The sequence below is a fragment of the Eulemur rufifrons genome, unplaced genomic scaffold, assembly GCF_041146395.1.
Source record: "Eulemur rufifrons isolate Redbay unplaced genomic scaffold, OSU_ERuf_1 scaffold_268, whole genome shotgun sequence".
Classification (NCBI taxonomy): domain Eukaryota; kingdom Metazoa; phylum Chordata; class Mammalia; order Primates; family Lemuridae; genus Eulemur; species Eulemur rufifrons.
Genome location: NW_027183050.1, coordinates 29,832 through 47,308, shown reverse-complemented (window position 1 = coordinate 47,308; position 17,477 = coordinate 29,832). Strand labels below are relative to the sequence as shown.

General features: G+C 39.0%; 1 non-coding gene across 1 annotated transcript; it reads left to right on the top strand.

The window, feature by feature from the left end:
* The first annotated feature begins 7,059 nt into the window (after window positions 1-7,059).
* LOC138380101 (U6 spliceosomal RNA) lies at window positions 7,060-7,165 on the top strand. Its single transcript, XR_011232550.1, has one exon. It is a non-coding gene; the product is annotated as a U6 spliceosomal RNA (small nuclear RNA).
* The last annotated feature ends 10,312 nt before the right edge of the window (window positions 7,166-17,477 follow it).

The following is a 17,477-nucleotide window of genomic DNA, read 5'->3' as shown; positions in this document are numbered from 1 at the left end:
ACACTTAGCATAGATTCTCACGTAAGCATCACAGTGGTATCCTGGGAGGTGTCCCCACTCTTCTCATTTTCATTTTAGTAGTGAGGAAACTGAGGCACAGAAAAGCTAAGTCATAGCCAGTTAAGTGACAGCTTAAAGGAGGATTCAAACCCAAGTTGAAATGAACCCAAAGGTCAATGTCTCTGTATGCCGATAGGCTGCTCTTTCATTAATGCAGTGAGTACTAAGAGCGAAGACATATTCTGCCTTCACAAGAAAATTAAAGATTTGTTTTGAAAACAGATGGACTACCATGAGATTTAATGTTTGCAATTACATAAATATGTTTTGAGATGGTGAACTACAATTTTCTAAAAAGTCCTCTCGCCTTCCTAGGACTGCTCTCCATTTGGCCTCTGCCAGCAGAGATGCACAGGTGGTAACTTTCCTGCTGCACAAAGACTGTGACCTTAACCCCCGTGACGGCAAAAACAGGACACCTCTGATAAAGGTATATAGCTGCCAACTATTTCAGCATGAGATGGGTTTTGTTTAAACCCATAGAATAAAAATGATTTTATCTCATTGAAATATAACTCATAAGTGAAACCTGTGAAATGTTTATATTGAATTCCTAGAGTTTACAATCTATTTCTTGGTCTAACACTGACAGGCTGTACAATGCCAGGCACAGGAATGTGTCATTCTGCTCTTAGAACATGGTGCCGATCCCAATGTTGTGGATGACTACGGCAACACTGCTCTCCACTATGCTGCCTATAATGGGGATTTGTCAATAGCAGCAAAACTATGTGCTCATGGTGCCACTCTGGAAATGACAAACAAGGTATTTATTTTCGAACTATTGGAAATGCCTTTGTTTTAACATTGACATAATGTAAGGGTCAATTTTCCATGTTTGGAAGTTCAAGCATTCCCTGAATGAAAATATTTTGAAATACCTTAATTGTCTAAGGTTTTACTTGAAATATTGATACTTTTAAAGAAGCATTAGAGGGTACAGCTTCTTTTATGCATTTAGGGTAAATATTTGTGCTAACACTAAAAGTAAAATTTTTTTTCAAATTCTTTTCCCACCAAGTTTTTGTTTGTTTGTTTTCTCATTAGTGTAAAACAACATGGCAAAGCAAATTGACCCTGGAAATGGGCTCTATCATAAAACTTGAACAAAAGAAATGCATTTCACAGAAATGGAAATCTTGCTGTTGAGAAGTTCGTAAAAAACTAGTTGCTATGAACATGGTTTACCTCTCGGTGATAAGGCTAAAAAGGGAACAATGGACAGGGAGAAGGAGAGCTACCAGAAATATGCAGGCCAATTTGACAATTATGTAACTCAGGGAAAACACCAAGAAGAGGTTTTTTTATGTTTAGACCAGGAGCTCTTCAGCTGTGGGGATGATAATTCTCAGGTAGAGTGTTAGTGAGTGGTCAGCCTGCCAAGCCATCAATTGTAGGAGGACTCTGAGGAAAGCAGATTGGTGGTGAGTAGGTGGGAATGAAGTGGGCAAGAAGAGGGAAGAATAAATTTTTATTTTTATTTCAGCATATTATGGAGGTACAAAAGTTTAGGTTATGCATATTGCCCTTGTCCCCCGGCCCCCCTCCCCAGAATCAGAGCCTCAAGCGTGTCCATCCCCTAGATGGTGCCCATCGCACTCATTCTGTATGTATACACCCATCCCCTCCCCCACCCACATCTGTCTGACAGCCGATCAATGTTATTCCTAAATGTGCTCTTAGGTGATGATCAGTGAAACCAATTTGATGGTGAGTACATGTGGTGCTTATTTTTGCATTCTTGGGATACTTCACTTAGTAGAATGGGTTCCAGCTCTGTCCAGGAAAATACAAGAGGTGCTAGATCACCATTATTTCTTATAGCTGAATAGTACTCCATGGTATACATATACCACATTTTATTAATCCACTCATGTATTGATGGGCACTTGGGTTGTTTCCACATCTTCGCCATTGTAAATTGTGCTGCTATAAACATTTGGGTGCAGATGTCTTTGTTATAGAATGTATTTTGTTCTTTTGGGTAGATGCCCAATAATGGGATTGCTGGATCAAATGGTAGGTCTACTTGTATCTGTTTTAGGTATCTCCATATTGCTTTACACAGAGGTTGCGCTAGTTTGTAGTCCCACCAGCAATGTAGGAGTGTTCCTGTCTCTCCGCATCCATGCCAACATTTATTGTTTTGGGATTTTTTGATAAAGGCCATTCTCACTGGAGTTAAGTGATAGCTCCTTGCGGTTTTGATTTGCATTTCCCTGATGATTAGAGATGTTGAGTACTTTTTCATATGTTTCTTGGCCATTCTTGTGTCTTCTTTTGAAAAATTTCTATTCATGTCCTTTGCCCACTTTTTGATAGGTTATCTTTATTTACAATATATAGCCTATATTTTATATTATTCCCTTAGTAATAGGGTTGAGTCTTAGAATTCAGAAGATGGCTTTTTAAAAACTCTTTTTTCTTAATATGTACCATAAATAATCGTCTTCCTATTAGACTGCCTATAAGCCTTTTTCGGTTAATCAGGGTTATGGTTGGATTGGTTATGCAGATTGTAGATGACGTTATATGTTTCTTCTCAGCATCGTCCCTTAAAAATGCAAGTAATTTAGTGCCTTTTCTTATGCTAGAAATAATTCATATAGGCAGTAGCAGAACTTTTATTAAGAAACCATTATATTTCTATTTCTGATTCATATTTTGCCTAAAATAAAAATAGTTTTAAGTAACAACTAAAAGGGAAACCAGAATGAAAATGGATTAAAAAGGTAGATATGCATTAGGGTCCCAGGATTACCATTATCATTGAGAATAAAATTTCATACTGAGTTTTTTAACAGCTGAGATAAAAATCTGTGATCTTGTAATAGGAGAAATTCCATGGACCATTTAATAATAAGCAATCAAAGTTCATTTGAAACCTGTCTCTTTTAATTCAAAGCCCATTTCCTTAATGACCCACTTGAGCAGGAGTGGCAGACATTGGCATCTGGGATCTTGTCACCATTGGTAGAAGAGAGTCAAGTGAGTTGGCGTCACCTGGAGAAATCCTCCACCTTTGTTGAAAGCTTTCAAACCTGTCTCTCTCAATTTATAATTTCTCAAATGTTAATATTTGCCACAAAAGATGTATTGTCAAAGAGGGATTAGGCAAATTCAGAAGATTGTTTTCATACTGGACACACAGTGCACAATTTTGTAATATTTCTCACCAATAGATGATCATGCAAACTTTCTGTTGGGGAACATTACTTCTTGTAGGGCAGATATTCTTTGGAATATAGTTTAGGAAACACTGCTCTAGAGGTAATATTTAGATCATTAACTCAATAAAAATACTGCAAATGTTCACTACTGTATCTTAGGGTCTGGGGGTGTAGAGACAATAGATCCTGCCCCTGCCCACAAGAAGCTCTTTTTAGATGAGAATCACTGAAATCATTACGATATACCATGATAAATGCTGTGACAGAAGCAAAGATTCTTGGGAGCAGTGAGTGTCTGAAGTGAGCTTTGGAGATGACCAGAGCTAACGCGGTGAGGCAGAGGCGGCGAGTTTCCAAGGGAAGGAGCAGCACATGGGAAAGCACAGGGTTGAGAAGGAAGGGGCTACTCTTTACTCACTTTCTGTGTTATATGTACATTCTTAGGGTCTTATATAAGGTGTTCACTTCAGTTGAGAAATACTTAATTTTGTCCATTACTAATTGTTTTTGCTGTATTACAGCTACAAGACACACCACTTTTGATTGCTCTGAAACAAAAAAACGTGAACGTGGCAGAATTTTTAATAAAGGAAAAGGCAGATGTAAATACGGTTGATGCCCTGGACAGGTACAGTAATTAGTTCTTTTTTTAAAAAAAGTGAGTGTTTTTCTAGAATGGTAACAGTCACTCAAGTCGGAAATATTAAGCGAATAAGAAGATTACCTTGTAATTATTGGGGTATAGTGAAAAATGTCAACAGAAATGTTCAGTTAGAAAATCAGTGATTTGGACTGGACAATGTAAAGAACAGTATACAGAAGGATTCATCTTCTTTTACAATATTGACTGATGTTTGTAATTTGATGTTTTTTATCATATTATCTTTTTTCAGTGATATGATCTTGTCTTAGCGAAAGGGGTTTCATGTTAGTTTTATGAAGTATGAACTTTAACGTTTAGATTGCTTTATGACTCAACATGAACTTCTTCGCCCCGTCAGAGTATTTGTCTAACCCCTGCTTCTTACGTACTTTTCCTTTAAAAATGCTCTATTTCACATAGATAGGAGCTGAAATTCATTTTGTCTTTTGCATTACTCAATGAGTCTTTGCTTTAAGTTGCTTTCTTTGAAGCATATTGATGTTAAGTTATCCTTAAGTGACTATGAATTGCTATTACCAGATAGTGTGGATTCATCAGCTTTTTCCATTTGTATTTCTAGTGTATTTTGGTGTTTTTATTTTTAATTGGTATGGGCAGAGGGAAGAAAGACAGCTTTCATTGGATAAACTTTTCCTTGAATGAAGATGAGCCATAGGTGGGTGATAAAGAGAAAAGAGATAGATTTAGACTCCCAGAAACCTGGGTTCAATTCCTGACTTCCCACTTGCTAGGTGTGGACCTTGGGGACATTATTGATCACCAAATATGTTTTCTGATATGAAAAGGCAGATCAAAAGATATCCACCAAGGGTTGCTGTGTGTGAGATTATGTGTGTGTGTGTGTATGTGTGTGTACAGCGTTTACTTCAGTGCCCAGCACATGCTTCTCATCATCGATACCTGAAAGTACTCTGAGTACAGTTCTTACTGTTATTACTAATATTGTTGATGTAAGGCTGTAGGTAGCTTTTACTTCTGTGACCCCTACCTGACTTTGAATTAAAATATATTCTGTTTAGACTAGGGAAGAATGGATAATTCTCCATTTAAATCTCGGCCTATTTTAGATAAGTGACCTCAGCATAGTTTCTTGCCCATCAAAGGACCATAAATTAGCAACTTGTACTATGCCATACCCCAGTGAGACGGGAGGCTTTCTTTTGTCCCTTTCTTTTAGCCTCAGTGGTAATTTACAAAAGTGAACCCTTGAGCACCCAGGATTCTTGTGTCTACAAGTACATGTAAATGGTTAATTGTACACAGACAGGCAAGATAGTGAATTGGTAAAGTATATCATATTAGTTGTTTAAGTAACTTTGTTAAAGTTCCTAAGGGTGGAGTTATCTCTCTGTTATTTTAGAACACCCCTCATGCTTGCCGTACAATGTGAATCATCCAGTACAGTCAGTCTTCTGCTCCAGCAAAGTGTTGATGTCTTTGCTAAAGATTACCAGGGACGGACTGCAGAAGATTATGCTGTTACTATTCAGCCTTTTACGTAAGTGTACCCATTCAAAGACTAGTTGATACTAAATTGGGGTATAAGATAATTATAGCTATTGCATCTTATACATCAGGGGAGATTTCATAGTTTGGGTCAGGTAGTGCTGGAATGGCCGCGAGGTAGTCCACTTCATGTGCCGGGAATCAAGCAAAAGGCCAGCCTAGTCAGAAGTAGCAAAGGGTGCAAGATTCTTTTCCTCAGGACATTTAAGACCTTTATCCTTAGGGATCTCAACATTGTCCATTTTATTCCAAGTATAACCCCTATGCATGGGATAAAAATAAGGTCACATCCTTGATACTTCTAATTCGTTATTTGGGTCTTGAAATGTCCAGTTTAGCAGAAACTCTTGTACCATACCCTGGGGGCTATCTCCTAGACCAGCGGTCCCCAACCTTTTGGGCACCAGGGATCAGTTTCATGGAAGACAATTTTTGCATGGATCGGGTGGGATGATTTTGGGATAATTCAAGTGCATTACATTTATTGTGCACTTTATTTCAGAATTATTATTGCATTGTAACATATAATGAAATATTTTTACAACTGACCATAATGCAGAATCAGTGGGAGCCCTGAGCTTGTGTTCCTGCAACTAGATGGTCCCATCTGGGGCTGATGGGCGACAGTGACTGATCTGACAGGAGGTGGAGCTCAGGAGGTGATGTGAGTGATGGGGAGTGGCTGCAAATAGAGACGAAGGCCCTCACCTCCTGCTGTGCAGCCCAGTTCCCAACAGGCCACGGACCAGCAGCAGCCTGCAGCCTGGGGGTTGGGGACCTCAGTCCTAACCTTCTCCTTGAATTTTAAAGAACTTAAGGGGTTCCAAAGTGCAAGGAAGATGATCCTCTTTTATAAGGCAGAAGGAGGGAAGAAAGAACATTCTAATCATTCAGTTGTTTCCCTTGATTCGGTTGCTGCATTGTTGCTATGGAAACTGATCCTGCCATCCGGTAATGATGACCTTTGGTACTAGGACACCTTTGCTGGTTCAAATCCCTCAGTCTTCATGGTCATCCATACTTAGACTTCCAAGTAACATTTTTTTTGGTTCACGTGCATATGCTCATGTGCTCAGCCATTGTTCCCAAAGCAGCAGGACTCTGCTCTGCAGCTGGGCCTGCTAGCTTTAGCCACACACATAGTGAGCAAGTGACCCTTCCCCCCGCACTTCAAACCTTACGTAGAACCCACATTTCGGCTTAGACTTAGTCTAAACCTTCATGGTAAGTTATCCTTTGAAGCCCTTTTCTCAAGCAAATGTTAGTTGAGATTGTTCTAAACTGTCAGAGAGGTTCAAACAATGTTGCAGGAATAGATCAGAATTCCCTTTCTTCTTTGTTACCAGCTCTGTACCCTGAGGTCTGTTTGTGTCCTGTGTAGCACCTTTTCTGAGGTAGCGAATGGTCCATATCATCCTTCCTCAGTAGTGGGCACCAACTTGCCCTTGGCCCTGAAGTGATCTCTTCCCCATAATAACAAAAATCTCCCAAGCTGCTTGGTTCTCTACCTCAAGGTTTTAAAACATTTTCAAATTCTGCTTCACAAAGAAGCCATTCCTCAGAAGCTGAAACCTCTGAGTCTAAACTAGGGTAGTTGGATGTAACAGGGCTAAGCCTCACCCAGGACTCATCGATACCCACATACAGAGGTGGGGCTTGGTGCTTTCTCTGGCAGCACGTATCCTAAAATTGAAACAATACGGAGCAGTTAGCATGGCTCCTGTGACAATATGATGTGCTCATTCTTGAGACGCTCCATATTTTGCACAGTCCCTGGAAGGTCATTTGACTGTTTGCTGACTAGCTCCACCAAAACTGTGTGAGTCCAGCCCAATGGGCAGCACTCAATATTGAAACTGTGATGTTCTTTACAAAGGTATCTATGTAAGGTAATCTATGAAATGAGAATGGAGCTTAGCAACACATGGCATGTTGTGTGCACATATGTTGTTGGTATGTAGCTCAGAAATGAGAAAATGTCAACTTCCTTTGTGGAACTTAAAAAGGTAGGATTTTATCTTCCATGTCGGTTGGAGATGAACATGGAGGTTAAGCATCATTCTAACCAAGGTCTGCTGGTTCAGAGTCTGAGCAGCTAGGGAGGGAACAGTAGTAGTGCAAGCCAGGTCTTGACATCTGTTTGTTTTCTGCCCTTTGCATGACTGATTGTCTCAGTGATGGGGGACCGTAATGTTATCTAATTTAAGGAGATAATGTATTTATAAATACAGTTTGTTAAAAATTGTGAAATAGCTGAGGTGGCCTGAATTATGAGCTACAAAGAATAGAACAACTAACAACAAAAATTAGATCTTAATAATATGTTCTGAAAAATGCAACATTTGAATATTAGAACCTTGAAAAAACACAGATTGGGTTTCATTTGGGCTTCTATAATAGCTTCAGCAATGAAGTTCAGGAACAAAGTATTCCATTGCATCACTATTTCTCTGAGCATTTAAAAAATGTTGTCTCAGTACATTTTTATAACAACCTAGTTAAGGCAGTAAAATCCTTACTTTTAGGAGAAAATATTGAGCCTAAAAGAAGCAACATGGCCGTGAAGAAATAGCTGTTTGTGGAGCTAGAATTTATTCCGATTTCAGGATATTTTCCATTATGTCTAGCTGGCTCCAGTTAATGTAGTGAGTTAATTCATGAGTACTTCACCTTACTTTTTTCTTCATTAATTAGAAGCTGTATTAGAAGTTTGTAGATAGACCTTACAAATTTGAAGTGTATATGATAACATTCTTACATTAGCTGTGATATTTTCTGAAGTGCTCTAAGAATTTACTATATTTAGTAAAAATTTTTCATATCTGTATTAAAATAGTAATTTTATTTATTGTTTGTTCATAGGTTATGCCGGCAAATTTTAGAATATAAAGAAAAAATGAAGCATAATAATCCTCAAAATCGCAGTCCAGGAAAGACTTCTAATAGTGAGTTGCTGTTGGTGGTTCTACCATAATAAGAGTAGGAGTTGTGACTACAAAAGATCAGTTAAAAAATTAATATTTAAATTTCTTAATTTCTTCCTTAGAAGCCTCAAATTCAGAATTACTTAAGAAGTTGGTTGTAGGTAATTTATAATCCAAAACAATATTCTGGAAAAAAATTCACTTAATTACTTGCTTATGGTCTCTGAAATCTTATATGATATTTTTGTATGAATAAGAAAAGAGATGTTTAAGTTAGTATGTTGTAAATTTCCTCTATAGTCACATTATAATGAGTTGGACTTGCTATAAAAATGAATCTTCTATTTAGTATCATAATAAGTGTTTTGCATTTAGTAAAGGAATATTCATTACTGTTGACCCTTGAACAACATGAGGGTTAGAGGCACCAATCCCCCTTGCAGTTAAAAATCTGCATACAACTATTTTTTTTGGAGACAGTGTCTTGCTCTGTTGCCTGGGCTAGAGTGCGCTGTCTCCTCATAGCTCTCTGCAGTCTCAAACTCCTAGGCTCAGGTGATCCCCGCCTCAGCCTCCTGAGTAGCTGAGACTACAGGCATGTGATACCATGCCTGGATAAGTCTTAAATTTTTTGTAGAGATGGGGTCTTGCTCTGTTGATCAGGCTGGTCTCTTTTTGCCTGGTCTCAAGCAATCCTCCCAACTCAGCCTCCAAAAGTGCTAGGATTATAGGCATGAGCCACCATGCCCAGCCGGTGTATAACTTTTGGATCCCCTAAGACTTTGGTAAGCGTCTATTACTGACTAAAAGCCTTACAGATAACATAAATGGTTGATTACCACATAATTTTGGTATGTATTATATGCTGTATTCTTACAATAATGTAAGAATATTGTCCTGTATTCTTACAATAAAGCTAGAGAACAGAAACTATTAAGAAAATCATAAGGAAGAAAAAGTATATTCATTACGTGGAAGTGGATCATCATAAAGGTCTTTACCTTCCCGGTCTTCACATTGAGTAGGCTCAGGAGGAGAAGGGAGGGCAAAGGTTGGTTTTGCTGTCTGTTGGCGGCCGAGGTGGAAGAAAATCTGCTTATAACGGGGCCCCTGCAGTGCACACCCCTGTTATTCAAGGGTCAATTGTATTACATAGTGATTTCTGTCAACTAAAAAGGCAATGTCTGTGAACTCAACAATACCTTTGTGGTACCATAAACAAATGGCAATAAGAAGTGCAAAACGTATCCCGTGTGCACCACCAGCAATAGTTGGTCATTTCTTAAAGATGCCTACTGGGTAGAGAAGTCAGAAGGGCAATTCTTTGTTTTGAAGTACAAGGCATGTTACATATTCTTGTGCCAACATATTGTCACTGTTATCGACTTCATTGCCCATAAGTTGAAATTGAATGAAATACATTTACTTTGTTAGAACAGGATGTGTTCTTCTCTCTGCTCGATAATTGCCACAGTATCTATCAGCAATGTTAGAAGAAGATATTCTGTTACTACTGGCTAGAGTTTTGTCATAATATTCCAATAGAACAACTCTGGGCACAACAAATTATAATAAAAGTACAAAAATGCTTCACAGTAACAAAATGCTACCGTGCCACCTCAGTCTGACACCAAATGCATTGTGTAATCTAAATTGTAATGTAGTCTCTACTTCTGAAACAATTTCTGTAACTTAAGTTTTGCAAGTTGCAGGAGAAGGAAGATGGAATAGACTTAGTTTAGTTCTTTAATGTGCTCAGAGTGGAGCTGTTTCTATTTATTAAGAATTTCTGTGATTTTTCAAGAGAATTGTCAAAGAAATCATTTTTATGCATTTATTCCCTTGCCCACTTAACAAATAACTATCAAGTGTCTTTTAGGTGTGAAGCATTTTTCTAATGTTCCAGAAGGCAAACATTCAAAAATACTGTCAGGAGCTGGTTATTATCATTGTCCTTTTTATTATTTACTACTTTATTCAGTGTTTCCTGCGTGTCTGATGCCCCCCGGGAGCACATAGTGACCACTTGTTATGTATTTATTATGTTAACTGTAACATATGCCTGACACTTTAAGTCCATGGGGAGAAATTAAAGCTTTAAGAAAATAGGTAGGATGTGAAGTGAGCATGGCAGAGCGAATAAAAGTCTGCCAGATGAAGAGGCAGAAGGATGACGCTTGGCAGGAGGAACATCTTAGAGGATTGCGTGCTTGTCAGAAGGAACGGCAAGTGCAAAATCTGGTACTCACGAGTGAACTTTGCAGGGTTTAAAGCAGTTCGGTTTCCTACAGCAAAAGTGTGATATGAGAGTGGCCGGGAATGAGGTGACTGCCTCGCTGAGATGAGCTCATGAAAGGCTTTTTAATGTACAGAAATGAGCAGATCTTACCCTGTAGGCCATGGGCAATTTATCAAAATGCTTTTTGCTGTAGACAGCAGATGACCTAACTAACAGTGGCTAAAACCATAGGGACAAGAGTTGCTTTGGTGGGTCAGTGTCATCAGGATCCCACTTGTTGTCCCTCTTTCAGCTGTGCTGCTGGTGGCATTTTGCTCTTGTCTCCTTTCATGGTTGGCTAATTAGCAACAGCTCCAAGCATCATGTTCTCACAGGACAGTATCTGAAGGCCGAAAGGCCTGCTTTTCTTCACATGTTTCTGTCAAATAGGGAGAAAACTCAGAAGCTTGCAGGGGACTTCCTGTAACGCTTTATTGGCTGAGTTACACCACGTGCTCATTCCTAAGCCAATCGCTGGGAAAGCAGATGTAATGACAGTGATAAGCTTAGAATAATCATTTCTGGTTTGGGAGCTGGGTTGGGGTATTGGGCTGAGAAATATCCAGCTAAGATTGTGTTTCCCCAGCAAGAAAGAATAAGGTGGCTGTTGTAGGGAGCCAGCAAAGTGTGCTGCAGGGATTCATTGGTGAATTTTGAGCAAGGGAGCCACAAGATTAGATTTGTTCTAAAACAGAGATTGGTTATGGTCTAAAGTAGAGATTGGCAAGCTCTTTACGCTAAGGGCCACAGAGTGAATGTTTCAGGCCAGGTGGTGGTCTCTGTCACATCTACTCAACCTTGCATTGTAGTGTGAAAGCAGTTGTAGACGGTATGTAAGCATATAGACACTCCTGTGCTCCAGTAAAACTTTATTTACGACTGGGCACGGTGGCTCATGCCTGTAATCCTAGCACTCTGGGAGGCCGAGGCGGGAGGATTGCTCGAGGTCAGGAGTTCAAGACCAGCCTGAGCAAGAGCGAGACCCCGTCTCTACTAAAAATAGAAAGAAATTATCTGGCCAACTAAAATATATATAAAAAAAATTAGCCGGGAATGGTGGCACATGCCTGTAGTCCCAGCTACTTGGGAGGCTGAGGCAGGAGGATTGCTTAAGCCCAGGAGTTTGAGGTTGCTGTGAGCTAGGCTGACGCCACGGCACTCACTCTAGCCCGGGCAACAAAGCGAGACTCTGTCTCAAAAAACAAACAAACAAACAAAAAACTTTATTTACAAAACCATATGGCAGGCTGGATCTGATGAGTGGTCTGTAATCTGCTGAGCCCCCATATAGGGGATAGGTGGAAGGTAACCACATAAAGAGACTGGGAGACAAAGGAAGCTTTTGCAGTAGTCAAAGCCATCGTTTCCTTGTCACCAATTCTTGGAGTAGTCTCAATCTATTAATATTAGGAGGTTTCACTGATCCATGGTAAAATACAGAAAGATAGAGAGCTCAGTTTATTCATTTTAAAATGTTGATCTTTTCCTTGGCATTATGCCTTTTCATTTGTTTTGCTTAATGTTTTTTAATTTAAGAAATAATAATAATAGTTGGCAGTTTATTCTTCCTGCGAAAGCCATTCATTAGGAGCCCATGTTAAACTAAGAATTATGAATATAATTATTTTATATGTGAATACTTATGTGTATGTTTCCAGTGGTAGTAGAAACGTAAAGCAGAGGCAGAAAAGAGGTACAGTTAATACGATTATTGAGTGTGCGATGTTAGGGGGCAGAGAGAAATTTCAAATGATCCATAGATTTCCATGCTGTACACTGGCATTTAAACTGGACATGGGGAAGGAATAGGAAATTGTCAGGTAAGCAGAGGGGAGCAGCAGGTTAACAGGGAAGACTAAGTATTTTCTATACATGTTGCGTTTCCTGGGATATTCATGTAGGAGATTTTCAGCAGGTAAGTGGATAATAGGCATTTCTAGCTGGAGATGGAACACTGAGGTTGGAGACGCAGACTTGGAATAATCTTATTCTAATTATCAGGCAAAGTCGTAGATCTGAATGAACTTATCCGCGATGGGGAAAATGCAGAATGAAAAGAAGTCTAGTGGGAAAACCCTGGGCATATCAACATTTCCCAGAGGAGAAGCAGTTAGTGTAGAAGACTGAGAAGTGGTTAGGCAAAAGTAGGAGAGAAATCAGAGGAAATGATGTTGCAAAAATTTAAAAAAGTGAGAATTTCCAGGAGGGAGTATCTATTCTAACAAGTAAGATTACATGACATCCTTTCCAAAAGAGCAAATTTATAGTTCTAAAGCCTACTGTTTATGTGATTGGTTGTTCTTGCATCCAAATGTGGAGGAATATAGCTGCCAAGATCCTAATCAGTTTCTGTAAGTGCAGCAGCTACCTATGCAGGATGAGGGAAGATGGTCTAGACTGGTGAGTACACCTCTCAGCACTTTTCCAGAATTGCCAAAACCTAAGGGTCACATGTGAGGAAAAGTGTTGTCTTTCTTATCTGCCTCTTGTGGAATTACTTGTTTTGTACTCAAGTCCTTGACAAGCTGTTCTGCATACATTCCAAACCAAAAATCTGGCAGTGAGAAATGGAACGTGCTGTCAGATGTACCTACCCTCCCTGTGGCATGGGATCATAACACAGTCATGTTTTGGCAGTTTCAAGTTGTCATCAGAAACAGTTTAGAGGCCAGGCACGGTGGCTCCCACGTGTAATCCTAGCACTCTGGGAGGCCCAGGTGGGTGGATCATTTGCGCTCAGGAGTTTGAGACCAGCCTGAGTAAGAGTGAGACCCCGTTTCTACTAAAAAATAGAAAGAAATTAACCGGACAACTAAAAATACATAGAAAAAATTAGCCGGGCATGGTGGCATATGCCTGTAGTCCCAGCTACTTGGGAGGCTGAGGCAGGAGGATTGCTTGAGCCCAGGAGTTGGAGGTTGCTGTGAGCTAGGCTGACACCATGGCACTCATGGTAGCCTGGGTAACAGAGTGAGACTCTGTCTCAAAAACAGCAACAGCAATAACAACAAAAAACAAAAACAAACAAAAAAAAACCCCAACAGTTTAGAGACCATCAGTTTGGAAAAACTGACATCTTTTAAATATTTGTTGCAGAAAACTAACATATATATATATGTATATATCTCAAAAGGAAAATATAAGGTGATATGCTGAATATAGTAGTTCTCAGTATTTTGGGAACTTTGGTGACATCAGTAGAAAAGTAAGCTCCTGACTCTTTTTTGTTAGTGTAATTCTCTTTTCATTTACATTCTCCTGAGATCTCTGCTTTTACTGTTTTTTTTTTTAATTTCTCCCAAAGGAAAATATTACTATAACACATCTGTAACATATGTATGCTTGACAAGTGTGTATTATTTCTTTTTGAGAGAATTGGCTGCCTGTCCTAAAGTATATCTGGCATTCTATTAGCTTCGCTTCGCTTCGCTTCGCTTCTCTTCTCTTCTCTTCTCTTCTCTTCTCTTCTCTTCTCTTCTCTTCTCTTCTCTTCTCCTCTTTTCTCCTCTTCTTTTCTAGATAGGGTCTTGCTCTGTCACCTAGGCAGAGTGCAGTGGTGTCATCACAGCTCACTGCAACCTCAAACTCCTGGGCTCAAGCCATCCTCCTGCCTCAGCCTCCCCAGAAAGTGGGATTGCAGGTTCATGCCACCACGAGCAGCTAATTTTTCTATTTCTTGTAGGGACAGGGTCTCACTTTTGATCAGGCTTCTGTTAGTTTTTCATGCTAATCTTCTTTATTTCTTTAGCACAGTGACTGTTACTGATGATGGTTTGTCAGGAGTTTAAGAGTCTGTGGAATTGTCAAATACAAATTGTTTTATCTGACATAGTTTTCAGGGGAAGCACTTTTCCAGTATTATATATGTTTAGAAACTGGTAATCTGTGGCTTAACTAGAATATGTAGTTAATTGGATTACCATACTTTTAACCATCTCCATGTAAGATAACTCCCCTTCTCCCACAAACAAGTTAAAGGTCCTATTGGACCTTAAAGATTAAAGCCAGTATTTCTGCATAGCAGTGGATAGCTCCTCCTACAATGTGGATGCAATTTTTTTTGTTTTTTTTTTACTTTTCTACTGGTTCTGTCAAGAATTGTCTTTAATAGGTGAACTATGTTTTAGTTTTATTAAGAGATTAAGAAAAAGATTAAAAACAAATAAAAGGAATTCTGTGATTGGTAGTACAGCATATACAATATCCAATGGCTTTGTTTTTTTTTTTTTACAGATATCCATGTTACCTGAATGATGCACAGTTATTTTACTTGTTTATTTATGTTATTTATTTTAAGAGGTGGGGTGCAGTGGCTATTCACAGGTGAAATCATATCACACTGCACTCTTGAACTGTCAGCCTCAACCCATTCTTTTGCCTCAGCTTCCTGAGTAGCGGGGACTTGCAGGCATGTGCCGCCACGTCCAGCCTGATGCAAACTTACTGTACAAGGAATTAAACCTTTCTAAGGCTGAGAAAATTGATCCTGATCTTTTCATGTTCTTTCATACTTTCATACCTTTCATACTGCAGAACATATTGTCCATCATGAAGATTCCCTATGTTTTACTCTAGTTATGATAGGATTGTTGCTTGTGTCATGCAGTTTTCTGACATCATTGTTTCATCTATCCGTTTTATGCCTGTATGCAAATGGGCATGGAAATACAGGCATTGCCAAGGATAATGTGAAGGAAATCCATTATGGAAACACATTCTTTGAAATACCTTCTGATTGTCGTCCCACATAAAATATCAAGTTAAATAACAAAAATTTCACATAATGCAATTGTGTCAGGGATTCTCAAGATGACCCCCATGTTTGGTGACTCACTAGGAAGACTTACAGGACTCAGAAAATATCCATACTCAGGGCTCTGGTTTATTACAGTGAAAGGAAGCAAAGCAAAATTGCCAAAGGGCAAAGGTGCATGTGGTGAAGTCTGGAGGAAACCAGGCACAAGCTTCCAGGAGTCCTCTCCTATGGAGTTACCAGGATGTGCTTAATTCTCCTGGCATCAAATTTTGACAACAAATATGGAATGTTTTTTCCCAGTTCTAGAGTCTCATTAGAGACTCAGTACCCAAGTTTTTTTAATGGGCGCTAGTCACAGAGGCATCCTCTCCTTGGCATGGATCAAAATTCCAGACTCCCATAAGGAAAGGCACTGTTCAGAGTAAACCACATTGTGCAAACAGTTTAGGGACAGTGAGCCACTTTTGTCAGTTAGGGAATGGTAGGACTCTTCCCAACCCTAGTTCCCACATGCCAGCAAAGGCCAGCCTTGCAGGCAGGCCTACGTAAGGACGGCAGTCTCATGCCTGCTGTATGAAATCATTTCTGCAAAGCAGTCATAGCCCTGACTTAATTTTTGGTGTTGTCTTAAAATTTTATTTTTATACCAAATAATATCATGATATAACATAACATGGTTCCGCTTTTAGTTGCATCATTCATTTTAGGTTGCAATGCTGGTTACTTTTTTGATTTTTGGTGAATATTGAAAAGGTATTTGTATATTAGTTACTATGACAATATTAAATAATTATAATCTGTCCTTATATGCTTAACTTTGCAGTAAAATTTTTAGGTAAAATCAACAGAATGATTTCTGATTTAAAATTAGAATAAAAAAATCTCTTACTTTTGTTACATGGATGGTCCAGTTTTGATTCATATTGTGTTAAATCCCTGTTTATAATTATAAAATAAGATAAAATATTCAATCTTTTATATCAATTATTTTCTTGCTTAAGGATGCAGTTAAAATTATTTGCTTTATGTATTTTTATATATTTTCATTTAGGAGATAATATCCATAATCTATTACTTCATCTTTAATTATCTCCAATTTTCAAGGTGACTGTGTCCTGCTATAACATAATAGCATGTTCAGTGAATATATGTTTTTAAATTAATATGTTTTTTTTTTCAGAGCAGTTTTAGGTTCGTAGCAAAATTGAGGGGAAGGTACAGGAATTTTCCAGAAGCGCCTGCCCCACACATGCCCAGCCTCCCCCATTCTCAACATCCCCCACCAGAGTGGTGCAGTTGTTACACTTGAGGAATCTTCACTGACGCATCATCGTCACCCAAAGTCCATAGTTTACATCAGGGTTCACTGTCTGTGAGGTTGGACAAATGTATAATGACACATATCTGCCTTTGTAGTGTCACTTACAGAATTGTTTTGCTGCCCTAAAAATCCTCTGTACTCTGCCTTTTCATCCTTCCCTCCCTGCTCACTCACCCCTGGCCAACACTGATCTTTTTGCCATCGCCATAGTTTTGCTTTTTCCATCACGGTCATATAGTTGGAATAATACAGTGGATAGCTGTTGGAATATTTAAAAAATTAAAAAGCCCCAAGGTAATTGAATGCCATCATTTAAGATGTCCTTGGTCCTTATTTTTCACATTTTGTTTTGTTCATCAGCATAGGATCTGATGACATGCTTACCGTGCTGAAAAAGCATGATTTCTGTAGACATGTGCCACATCATGGGGTGGGGTGAGAAAAATGACGTCATGCAGTAGTACATAGCACTTAACTGTACCATCCTGGTCTGTGAGGTGGGTCCCGATGGACTCCAACAATGTAAGACGACAATCTTAAGAAGTTGCAGTTAAAAAAAAAAAACAAAAAACTGGAATCATGAAGTCTTTTTTGCACACTTACTTTGCGGTTGGAAATAAGATCAGAGAGTGAATTCTGCAGATGAGCAAATCCTCACTGATCCTCTTCCTCTGAGGCTGAATTTGAAAGCAGTCTATGTTATTACAACACGGCTCTCCTACCGCTAGATTTTCTGTCATGAGGAATGCCGAGAGAGTCACACTGTTTTGCTTTACATGAAGTGAAAAAAGAATTTTT